The sequence below is a fragment of the Labeo rohita genome, chromosome 7, assembly GCF_022985175.1.
Source record: "Labeo rohita strain BAU-BD-2019 chromosome 7, IGBB_LRoh.1.0, whole genome shotgun sequence".
In the NCBI taxonomy this organism is placed as follows: domain Eukaryota; kingdom Metazoa; phylum Chordata; class Actinopteri; order Cypriniformes; family Cyprinidae; genus Labeo; species Labeo rohita.
The window spans coordinates 42,225,843-42,239,374 of record NC_066875.1 but is presented as its reverse complement, the minus strand read 5'-3'; the positions used below and the strand labels follow the sequence as shown (position 1 = coordinate 42,239,374).

The 13,532-nt window shown below is 33.2% G+C and overlaps 1 long non-coding RNA gene across 2 annotated transcripts in view; it reads right to left on the bottom strand.

The window, feature by feature from the left end:
• LOC127168781 (uncharacterized) overlaps nucleotides 1-9,275 on the bottom strand; it is a 41,177-nt gene extending 31,902 nt beyond the window's left edge. For both annotated transcript variants that reach the window (XR_007828139.1, XR_007828138.1), the window contains exon 1: nucleotides 9,206-9,275. This is a non-coding gene — a long non-coding RNA (uncharacterized LOC127168781). The remainder of the gene's footprint in view (nucleotides 1-9,205) is intronic.
• Nucleotides 9,276-13,532: the final 4,257 nt, after the last annotated feature.

Here is a 13,532-nt window from a genome sequence, read left to right as displayed (position 1 = left end):
ATTCAACTTCTAGACTATAACTGTGTTTGATCAAGGTTATAAAAACTATAAAAAAAAAAAAAAACTATCATCATTGATTAGCTTAAAAACATAAGATAGAAAACCTGTCTTTCACCATAGAATAAAAAAACAGTATTTAATAATGTACTTTTATGCATTTGGCAGGTCATAATAATAATAATAATAATAATAATAATTAATTTTAATAATTATATTTTATTTTATAAATGTAAAGAAATATATCACTATTGCAATAAAACTTACTAATACTTATTTTTATTTTATTTAAATTATACCATTTAAGCAACAAAAAAAAAATATTAGTATTGTAATAAACTTAATTTATTTGAGTTAATTACTAAGGCTACATTTTTTTAAGTTTCTAAGCTAAAGTAAATAAGTCTATATTTAGTCTTGTTTTATTTAAGCTTTTTTTAAAAATGTTTAACTTCATTTACCAATAAAATCACTGATCCCAGACACAGTGCTTGGCTCAGGATGTATCATGGGATCATGGGATGATAATAATAATAATAATAATAATAATAATAATAATAATAAGTATTATTATTCAAAATACTGTTTATTATTATTTATATTATAAAATTATATCAATAAAGAAATATATTACAATCGCATTTGTTTGTGCCATAAAATATACAACAACAACTCATACAGCGCCGTTGTGCTCTGGGCGTCACGTTCAAATCCCGACTCGAGGACCTTTCCCAAACCCGCCCCCATCTCTCATTCCCACTTTGCTTCCTGTCACTTCTGATCGGTCCTGTCATAATAAAGGCAAAATGGTCTTATAAAATAAATAAATAAATCAAATAATAATAATAATAATAATAATAATAATAATACAAATTTAATACAGAAAAATAAAACAATTAAGAAATATATTACTATTGCAATAATACTAATAATACTTCTTTTATTTTATTTGAATTATAAAGTTTAAGCAACAAATAAATATATTACTGTTGCAATAATCTTATTTTATTTTATTTACCATGGCTACCTTTTTTTAAAGTTTCTAAGCTGAGGTTTTTCACCTAATGTTTATATTTTGTTTTACTTTTTAAAGCTTTATTTTAATGAACGAAATAATTTCAACTGCTTATTTTATTTACCAATAAAATCACTAATTCCAGACACAGAGCTTAGATCAGGATGCATCATGGGATCATGGCGTTACCAATTGCTTTTGGTAACCTCTGGTTATCTAATACCCAAGAACCGATTCTTAATACATGAGTAAATATCACATCCGAGGAGAGTTTTGATACCCAGTCGGAGCCGTGTTGTTATGAATGCTTAACACTGATCAAACGAAGAATATTCAGCTCCTCACACTGCACACAAGTCAAAGCAAAATGGAGTTTTCTTAGAGGGGATAATTTCACCGAGCGACGCAGGGCAATTCCGCTCCAAACAAATATCGACATACAATACATCATCTTAGCTTCATAATAGAAATAACCTGAATTCCCTGATTTAATGGGAAGAAAAGTGAAAGCGTTCTGTTGCCAGTGGGAAGCAGAGAAATTGAGTTTGGTAGTAATGAGAGAGTTAGTAAATGAGTCATTTCACTGGCGGTGGAGGAAATGATTTCATAGAGCTAAAAAGTGGATTGACTGAAATAGTATCAGAACCCACTCAATACAACACACTGCGGCTCTACTGAGAGTTTCACCCAACACTGTTTAAACAGCTTATAAAAGTAATTGCTTAACTAAAGTCATTTAATTACAATATTCGGCAAAGGTTTTGACAGGGTTTCTGTTTCTCGGGGGAAACAGACGTCCTTTTTTGATTACAAATGGCAAGTGGGTTTGAGGAAACAGTGCTGTTCTAGCAGTATTAATGTTTTCAATAAGGAATATAAAAACTATGATCAATATTCAGCTCAGGACAAAAAACCCCCACTTTCCTCCATTCAAGAAATAAGAATAATAATAAAATTCTTATTATTTAGATTTTATTATTTAAATGACCAAAATTAACTTAAAGAAATAAAAATATAGAAATATATTACTATTGCAATATAAAAAAAAAAACTGTATTTAATAATACTTGGCAGTTCAAGTAATAATAATAATAATAAATAATTTTTATTTTATTTTTTTAAATCAAACAAATAAATTATAAATTATTAGAATAAATAAATAAATAATTATATATAAAATTAATTAAAAACATTATATTATTATTAAAAAAACATTACATATAAAAATTTACAAAAATACAAGTTCTGGCAAGTAATAATAATAATAATAATAATTTCAAAAAAAATTTTATTATTAAACAAGCATTTTATAATTGACTATGCATTTGGCACATAATATTATTATTCATTTTATTAGTAGTAGTAGTATTAGTAACATTTATTTACAGATCAACACTTATTTAGCAGAAGAAGGCAAAGAAGAAGGTGAGGAAGGTGAAGAAGATGAAGAAGGAGAAGAAGAAGGTGAAAAAAGGTGAAGAAGAAGGTGGTGAGAAAGAAGGTGAAGAAAAAGAAGGCAAGGAAGAAGTAGTCAAAGAAAAGGTGAAGGTGAAGAAGAAAAAGGTGAAGAAGGTGAACAAGAAGGCCAAGAAGAAGGTGAAGAAGAAGGCAAAGGAGAAGAAGGCGGCAAAGAAGGCGAAGCAGAAGAAGTTGAGGAAAAAGGCAAGGAAGAAGGTGAAGAAGGTGAAGAAGGCGAAGAAGGCGGTGGCGAAGAAGAAGGTGAAAGCAGTGAAGAAGATGAGGAAGAAGGAGAAGAAGGTGGAGAAGAAGAAAATAGTGCAGAAGGCAGCAGCAACGAAAGAGAAGAAAAAGAAGAAAGAGAAGGAGAAGAAGGCGGTGAAGAAGAATGCGAAGAAGAATGCGAAGCACAAGGCGGCGAGGAGAAGGTGAAGAAGAATGCGAAAAAGAAGGCGGCGAAGAAGGAGAAGAAGGCAGCAAAGCAGAAGAAGGTGAAAAAGGAGAAGAAGGTGGTGAAGAAGGAGGAGAAGGTGAAGAAAAAGGCGAGGAAGAAGGCGGGCGAAGAAGAAGAAGGTGAGGAAGAAGTTAAAGAAGAAGGTGAAGAAAAAGGAGAAGGAGAAGAAGATGAAGGTGAGGAAGAAGGTGAAGGAGAAAAAGGAGAAAAAGGAGGTGAAGAAGAAAAAGGTGCAGAAGGCATCAGCGAAGAAAGAGGAGAAGGCGGCGGCGATGAAGAAGAACGCGAAGCAGAAGGCAGCGAAGGAGAAGATGAAGAAAAAGGTGAAGGAGAAGAAGAAAAAGAAAAAGAAGAAGAAGGTGAAGAAGAAGAAGAAGCAGGGCTCAAAATGAACTTTTTTTACTTGGGAGCACTGGTGCTCCCAAATTCAAAAAGTTAGGAGCAACAAATGAAATTTAGGAGCACCCAATGAATATTAAGGAGCACCACAACTGCCAACTGAGAGGAACGGACAGCAACATCCTGATGATTAATAGCTTCACCAGTCGAACCTGATCCTGAATTTTTTACCACACACTTCTTTTTAGTAATGCACTGATCTTGATCCTTTATAGCCGATTCGGATTGCAGATGCTTTACAAACAAATGGGCTATTTTAATTAATTATTGCCTTAAGAAAGGGACAAGAAAGAATGAAAATATGAGTACATAAACAAGATGTTTATTTTCTCTATTACAGGTCAAACTCTCATAGCCATTTAAATTAGAGGCAACCACTGCATTTTTAAACTTAATCCACATGAAGATGCTGCACACATGAGCAGTTTCTGATTTAAATTAGATTAAATTTCAATATCTGAAGCAAAAACAGAATGATCTGACAGACTTTAGCTTTGTAAAATTATGCTACATAAAACACCTGGGCCAAACCACACATGAAAGATAACTTACTCCAGTAATCAGGCGCTGTTTGATGGGCTTCTTATTTATTTTTTATTTTTTTGACTGTGCACGCTTCAAATGTCAGAACAGCAGATGAATGAAACGTTTAAGCTGCAAGGTTTAAAGTACATGCAAATACTGTACTTGTGTGATTGCAAATAAGTGCAGTGTTTAGTGAGTGGAATTCTGCTGCTGAGTAAACATTTGGTGTGAATGTATGTTGCGTGAGACAGAGGCGGCAGAACTGCAACTGATAGAATGTGCACTGTAGCACAATAGGCTTACTTTATTTCTTCAATAACAGATCGAAGGGATATTTTAATTGTCAAAATTCAAAAATGTTCATATCGCATACCCCAAATTGCAATGCAGTGCAAATCTGGAACAGAGATTGGTTGAAAGAAAAAAACGTCCGGTTCTGAGTTCCAATGGAGCGCAATGTGAGTGATTGACCACTAATATCTAAAATCTGCATTAAAGCTAAGAATGTAAAGATGAAGTTTAACTGATTATGTAAGCTAATGTTGAATAGAACGGCTCACTGTATCAGCTCACAGCAGTCATATACTGTGCAGTACTTAGCGAAAGTTTTGTAAAGAAATGAAAACAAGTCGCACAACAACAATTACTTGCACTCACACAAATGCTCCCAAATATATTTTGAGGTCGTGCAGATTAAATTCCGGGAGCATATGCGACCAAAACGGTCGAAATTTCGAGCCCTGAGAGGGTAAGGCAGGAAAAGAAGGCAAAGGCAAGAGAAGGAGAAGAAGGTGAAAAAGAAGGCAGCGGCAGCGAAGAAGAATATAATAAAGTTTGTTTACAGAACAAAACGGTAAAAGTACAATATTACAATAATACTTATGTCTACCTTAAAGGGGTCATCGATTGCAAAGTTCACTTTTTCATGTTGTTTGAACATTAATGTGTGACATATGTTAACATAGGCTTGTCACTCCACAGAGAGAAGAGAGGGGCGGGGCGAGCAGAGCTCATTTGCATTTAAAGGAGCAATCCCTCAGAATGAGATGACTTTTGCAGAGCTCATTTTGACAAGGTAAAAAGGGCGTTGTTTTACACAACCATTGAGAATTTTTAACCAAAGTATATTATAGACTTTTCATTAAAGGGGTCATCAGATGCCCATTTTCCACAAGTTGATATGATTCTTTAGGGTCTTAATGAAAAGTCTATAATATACTTTGGTTAAAAATTCTCAATGGTTGTGTAAAACAACACCCTTTACCTTTACCTTGTCAAAATCAGCTCTGCAAAAATCATCTCATTCTGGTCGAGGCTCCTTTAAATGGAAATGAGCTCTGCTCGACCTGCCCCTCTCTTCTCTCTGTGGAGAGATGAACCGGTTTACTTTAGCCGCATTTAGCTGCTAAACTTGCTAACTAGCACATTATTAGGAATATAATTAAACAGCTAGCCAGTCACGTTTTCTGAAAAATAAACTCACTTTATCTCCACTCAGTGGACTTTCCACTTCAGGAAATCTAAACTGAATCAACTGAATCAGCCCATTTATGCTATAGGCTAAAATAAGCAGCATGCATTCCTGTTGAACTTGTGGAGTGTGGAGCTGCACTCAGGCTTGAGGAGTGTGGTTTGGAGAGGTGTTTGTCTATGACTTTTAATGACAGTGATCAAGCACATAAGCATGACTGGAATTCAGAGGAACACTTAGACCCTTACCACCCACCGCCATCAGCCCTATGTCTAAGTCTGAACTACCCCATTTCTGTTTATGCAAATAGGACCTGTAAAGTTTTAATAAATGCAAGTTCATGCGAGCCTCAGTGCCCCAAGGACACTTGTTCCAAAGGCCAGATTCGAGTGAAAAGTTAGAGAAGGAAGCTCAGGTTTTCAGCCCAGCTCCTCTGAGGAGAGTTTTGTATCTGCAATTCATTCAAGTAGACCCTACTGTCTCATATTAAGAAAAATGATTTATTCTCATTATAGACTAAATTGTGTTATAATACACTAGCCGAAATGACAAATCTGGTTATAGTACTATAAATGAAATTCACACTCTGTAGAAACCAGAGCATGTATACCATATTAAATGCTGAATTTTCAACGTACTGTAAAATAAGTAATTTATATGGAAAAATAATACATTCCTGTTCTCAAAACTGAAGTGTGTAATTTTTTTTACCTCACCTGTTAATGCTTTTTCATATCCTAGATTAATATGTAGAGTCAAGTTATTAAGCTGATTCCCCTGAAAAGTGTAAACACTGTGGCACTTGCAAAGCACTATTTGTATTCAATTATTTACTTTATGCATTTGGCAGGTAAAAATAATAATATGTGGGCAGAACAATGGTAAAATTACAGTACTAATTAACGGAAAAAAAATTGATGTACTGTAGCTAGACTGGCTGATTTTGGTTAAATAAGTTATAGATGAAAAAACATTCCTAGGCATATTCTTTTTCTATACTTGTTATTTTTATTTTTAATATCAAGAGTTAAATATTAGCAAGTTATCACACTGTGGTGCTTGCAAAACACTATATATATTAACTGTAATTATTTACCTTTATGCATTTGGCAGGTAATATGTGTGCAGAACAACAGTAAAATTACAAATTTAAAATTAATTAAAAAACACAAATCTGACGTAATGAAGCTAGACTGGCTGATTTTAGTTAAATTGTTTAATAAGTTACGGATGTAAAAATACCTCAAAACCTGTGATTTGTTTATGTTTGTTAAAATATTGAAATGTATTTTCATATCCCAGATTAATATGTAGAGTCAACATACAAATGTTATTAGACTGATTCCTGAACATAGCTGTGCAGAAATGACTCACTTCACCTTAAAAAAATAAATAAATAAACTATGAGTGACATCATAATGCTTTTAGGCCAGCACTGTCTTTATCAAATTATGATTTTATCAGTGTATTGATATTGATCAATATTGTTTCTCCACATCCCATTTAAAATTTGTGTCCCGCTGGGCAAAAGTAAAAGTCAAAAGCCTTTCACATGCTGAAATGCAATTATTGATTTGTATTATTTTGTGTTACTGGTACAGTGCTTTCATGATGACTGATAAACTATATGAAGAAATGATTTCCATCAGTGATGCAGTTCACTTCTGAGAACAAAGATACTCTTTTTTTTCCATTTTTATCACTTTATCAACATAACTGTTATTAATGCTTTGGTCTTATTGCATTACAGGAAAAAAAAAACACTCTCACTAGTCTACCACCGCATTCTAAACATTTTTTGGAATAAAGTGGAAAAATCTTAGCAATACTATTTAATAGTTTTGGGGTCTTTTTTTTTTTTTTTAGCGAGGACACATTAAACTGATCAATTGACAGCAAATAATTTCACACTGTTATAATTTGTTTTTAAATAAATGCTGTTCTTTTAAACATTCTATTCATAAAAGAATCCTGTAAATCCTTAAATTTTCATATCACAAGTCAAGTACTAGCAAGTTAGTAGGCTTATTCCTCTGAAAAGTTAAACAATATGGTGCTTGCAAAACACTGTTTACATTTACTGTAATTATTTACATATGTATTTGGCAGTGATATATGTGCGGAAAACAGTAAAATTACAAATTTAATAATAAATAAAAATAGAAATGCGATGGTTTGAAACTAGGCATTCTAAACATTTTTTAAATAAAATGGAACAATCTTTGCAATACTATTTAATATTTGGGGGTCAGTATGATTTTTTTTTAAAAGACATTTATACTTTTATTCAGCAAGGACACATTAAACTGATCAAAAGTGATTGCAAAGACTTTAAAAGAAAATACTGTTGTTTTAAACTTCATATTCATCAAAGAATCCTGTAAAAATATCCCAGCTTCCACAAAAAAGGAAATGTTGAAAATTCAGCTTTGCATCACAGGAATAAATTACATTTTAAAATATGTTAAAATGGAAAAGTGTTATTTTTTTAAAGTTGCAAATGTTTTTTAAAGAATTATCTTCTGCTCACCAAGCCTGTATTTATTTGATCCAAAATACAGCAAAAGCAGTAAAATGAAAGTAATATATTAAATATTTTACTAATAACTGCTTTCTATTTGAATATATTTTAAAATGCAATTTATTCCTGTGATTAATAATGATAATAATAATAATAATAATAATAATAATAAATGTTTTTTGAGCAGCAAATCTGAATGTTAGAATGATTTCTGCAGGATCATGTGACTGGAGTAATGATGCTAAAAATTCGGCTTTGAAATCACAGGAATATATTAGATTTTAAAATATATTCAAACAGAAAACAGTTATTTTAAATAGTAAAAATATTTTAAACTTTTACTGTTGTTTTGTTTTGGTTTTTTTTTTGCTGTACTTTAGATCAAATAAATGCAGGCTTGGTGAGCAGAAGGGACTTCTTTATAGGAGAACTCCACTTCTAGAACAACAATTTACAAATAATTTACTCACCCCCTTGTCATCCAAGATGTTTATGTCTTTCTGTCTTCAGTCGTAAAGAAATTATGTTTTTTGAGGAAAGCATTTCAGGATTTTTCTGCATATAATGGACTTCATTGGTGCCCCAAATTTGAACTTCCAAAATGCAGTTTAAATGCAGCTTCAAAGGGCTCTAAACGATCCCAGCCGAGGAAGAAGGGTCTTATCATATGCATAGCATATGCGCAACATCCTATTAGGTTCTGTACTGGAATTAGTTCGAGTCTTCAGGGGACAAGGGGGTGGGTAAATTATTTGTGAATTGTTGTTCTGGAAGTGGACTTCTCCTTTAAAAAAATAATAATAAAATTTTACTGTTCAAAAACTTTTGACTGAAAGTGTACCTTTTGAATATTGGTGCACACACAGTTAAATTATCATTTACATTTTTTTGTGAAAATCACTTAAAATTACAGCCTAATCAGAAGTGATCCTTATATATAGCAGCAATGAAAACAATGAAATTACTGTTTGAAGGGAAAAAACGTGTAAAAATCACAATACAAAACAATATGGTTTGCAAATGCCACTTCTGTTGACTTGAGCTCTGGGTCACACCTCATTAACAACAGTGTATTCTCAATAATAAAAAGAACAGTGCTACTATTATTTACTGGCCAATTTTCAATGTTTTCTAAGAACCCAAAATCCAGCAGAATCCCACAGATAATTGAAGCAATCTAGCTAAAATTCACACATGACTGAGCCAGTTGTAAAAATACAGAATAAGCTTGTTGCCTTTAACCTAACTCTTAGCGGTTTGTAGCAAACATCTACAAAATCACTCATTCAATAAATCTTGATGACATTCAGTGATCCCTGCATGCACGCACTCACTCTCTTCCCTGCAATCTACTTGGACTGTTACCTTAGCAACAGGTTTCACAGCATTGCAACCAACAGTTGGCAACCCGCATCACTGCCATGGAGCTAATGGCTGTAGGGAAACACAGGACACAGCATTTACACACCTTCAATGCATTAATCATATGAATGTCAGTGCTAATCACAGATCATCATCAGCTCACAGATAAGGTTCAATCCTGTTATGCAACACCTTAAAAATATGCTTGAATATGCATTTGCTGTCATGTTAGTAAGTATTTCTAAAGGATACATATTTTCAAAAATATGCTCTGGTCAGTGAAAAAATAAACAGGTTAGAAATAGAGCTAAAGTTAGTGATGGGTGCTTTCGAAATGCTGCCTTACAGTTTTTTTTTTTACAATAGCAAGGACACATTTCTCAATATTATGGTCATTTTACAAAACTCTTCACGCAGTCTCCAACATTCAGCTTGGCACAGCAGTACATTTCACATCCAAAAATGCACTAAAACTACCAAAACACTTCATACAAGTTTAAAATCAAGTCATTCTTAAGATTTGCCACTAAACAAACATATTATAATTATACATGGTTTACATGACAGCTCTCCACAATTTATTAGTTACTGTAGAACTTATGCGTCAGAGGAACAAGCGCGCAGTTATCTGCGTTGCAATGTTCAAAACGAATATCATAACAAATGTTAGTAGACCGGGAAGATTTTAAAACGAGCGGCTCATTCATAAATTCGATGAATGAACTTCACGCTGTGCTGAAAAGGGGCGGGGCTATATTAGTAAGGCTGCGTCCGAAAGCCTAGACAGCTGACTTGCTGCCTCACTGCCTTATCAGTTAATGACTTTGCAGGCAGCGTTTTTGCACAAAGGCACCTTATGAAACTGATTTCGGACAGGCTTCTGAGGCAGTGTAACGGTGTAATGATCTACAACAAAATTGAACGAATTTCGATGATAACCAAACAAATATTTAGATACTATAATACTGATTTCTCGCTGGAAATAACATCATAAGTGCAAAAAGTTATTTAGAAATGTGACCCTGGACCACAAAACCAGTCTTAAGTCGCTGGGGTCTATTTGTAGCAATAGCCAAAAATACATTGTATGGGTCAAAATTATTGATTTTTCTTTTATGGCAAAAATCATTAGGAAATTAAATAAAGTTCATGTTCCATTAAGATATTTTGTAAAATTCCTACTGTAAATATATCAAAACGTAATTTTTGATTAGTAATATGCATTGCTAAGAACTTAATTTGGACAACTTTAAAGGTGATTTTCTCAATATTTTGATTTTTTTGCACCCTCAGATTCCAGACTTTCAAATTGTTCAAATTGTTGTATCTCGGTTAAATATTGTCCTATCCTAACAAACCATATATCAATGGAAAACGTATTTATTCAGCTTTCATAAATCTCAATTTCAGAAAATTGACACTTATGACTGGTTTTGTGGTCCAGGGTCACAAATATACATTTATACACAAACTGACCACTAAACGCAACTTTCAGACGCCATCTTTATTTTTTTAGCTCAACCGTCATGGACTGGAACGTACAGAATTGTGGGATATCTAAGGCAGCGAAGGATACATCAATGCTGCCTTCAAAATTTGATCAGAACAAGGTACCTCCAAGAGACAGGAAGTGAAATCGAATTTGTATTCAGACATGCCTTGATGCCTTCCTGCCTTGGAATGCTACCTCCGAAGGCAGCATTTTAGAGCTTTAGGTCGCAGCCTAAATTTTTCTGCTGTATTATTTTTCAAGGTGGAAGTAAGCCGTTTTCTGTAAATGTACAAAACTTCCAGTTTATTAGCCCTTTAGGGAAAAATAACAAACAGTAAACAGTAAAACTGTTAACAATACAAACCACTGTGTTCATAGTAAGATAACATATTAAAATAATAGACCAATTCAGTGTTTGCAAACAGTGATGACGTTTTTTGGGGGGGGCAGAGCTTATCTGGTTGCAGAAAATGATGGTTTTCAAGTAGCAGTCTATGGAATAAAATAAGGTAAATTTGAGTTTATATTTCAAAATTCTGACTTTATTCTCCCAATTCAGAGATTAAATCTCACAATGATAAGAAAAAACAACTCATCATTCTCCCTTTTCCCCTCGGCTCTGACATTTTTCCCCTGAGAATTGACAAACTCACTATTGTTGGGTTAAATTGTTAAAAAAGTTTTAAAGCCTGAACTAGCAGATATACACACCCCTAATCCTACCCATTGCGTATCATATGCCAAGTCTACACCAAATACGCACTTTCATGAGATCGGGTGACAACCGAGGTAGATACCTGAGGTAGACCGACTCCACTTGCATTCATTCACGTGAATTGTCGAGATGTACCCCTTCAGCTAGTGTGATTTATATAGTGTCATTTCTATCAGCCAGACACTGACGTTTTGACAGAGTACCGGCAACATGTCAGAAGTACAAAATGTTAAATGTTTAATTCCAAAACTTTCCAAAACCATTTACCAGTGTGTCAAAATACCTTTTAATTTTTTTTTGTTTTAACCTTTATTTATTAAATGTTACAGTCCAAGTGTATATAAATGCCTCATTCATTCAAGTAAATGCATTTTGCAAAATGTGTTAAGCATTTTATCCACACTTAAAACTGCTGTTGTTTGCTGTAATTACATGGTTTTGTAGATAAACTGATGTATAAATAAATTTTACTCATGCCAGCTTGATCAGCTTGAGTTCTTTAATGGACTTTTGAATTAAGTCATGTTATTTATGTACTCTAATCTATATAATTCAAATGAAAGTAAATGTTTTGTCTAGGTAAAGTTATCAATTTTAAATGAAATATCAATAAACATTACAAGTTAATGAACAGGCTCATAATAAATAATAACGTCAAATAATAAAGTCAATAAATAATAAAGTCAATTCCTGGATGATGATGTCATTATGAAACTGTTGAGGTTGATTGTTCCATATTAAAACAAATTTGGTCTGAAATTGGATCTCATATTTTTGATTCTGCCATTGTTACACATTCATTTAGCTTCAAAGACAGCCTTTTTTTAAGAGTTATTTTTGACATTTATTATGATAGGACAGATCATACAGGACAGGAAGCAAAGTGGGAGAGAGAGAAGGGGGTGGGATCGGGAAAGGTCCTCGAGCTGGGATTCGAACTCGGGACGCCCCTTTAATAAAATTACATTACATTGCATTACTTTAATAAAATTACATTACATTGCAATGTGTCAAAATACCTTTTAAATTTTTTTTTTTTAACCTTTATTTATTAAATGTTACAGTCCAAGTGTATATAAATGCCTCATTCATTCAAGTAAATGCATTTTGCAAAATGTGTTAAGCATTTTATCCACACTTAAAACTGCTGTTGTTTGCTGTAATTACATGGTTTTGTAGATAAACTGAGGTATAAATAAATTTTACTCATGCCAGCTTGATCAGCTTGAGTTCTTTAATGGACTTTTTAATTAAGTCATGTTATTTATGTACTCTAATCTATATAATTCAAATGAAAGTAAACGTTTTGTCTAGGTAATGTTATCAATTTTAAATGAAATATCAATGAACATTACAAGTTAATGAACAAACCATTGAAATTTCGAAACGTTTCGAACCAGTTATGAGTTAATGAAGCCTCCTTTACTGAAATCACGTGTTTCCAAACAACTGATTTACAAAAGTTTCGAAGCTTTACGAAGCAAAGCCCTCATCAATATAAAATACTGATATCACAATGACTTCTAAAATGTTACCAAAAAGTATCAAATTGTTTTAGACTGATACAAACCAGCTCTTACCACAAATACGCTGCTAATCCACCTTTTCCTGAGTAACCGATGAGCGGCGCCATGATGGATATTAACTTCCATTTGGATTCGGCTTTCGTGTTCCGTGTTAAAACGGGGGAAAAGATCGACTAAATGAAAACTTTTTCAGTATGATTAAATATAAAAACGTGCGGAGGTTTAATGTTATTAAGATATGTTAATTTGAATAGAAACATCATAGAAATGTTTAGCACCGTTCCAGTCCGGCAAGACTGTTGTTTTCCCTCCAAAATAAAGTCAATTCCTGGATGATGATGTCATTATGAAACTGTTGAGGTTGATTGTTCCATATTCAAACAAATTTGGTCTGAAATTGGATCTCATATTTTTGATTCTGCCATTGTTACACATTCATTTAGCTTCAAAGACAGCCTTTTTTTTTTAAGAGTCATTTTTGACATTTATTATGATAGGACAGATCATACAGGACAGGAAGCAAAGTGGGAGAGAGAGAGGGGGGTGGGATCGGGAAAGGTCCTCGAGCTCGGATTCGAACTCGGGACGGCCCTTTAA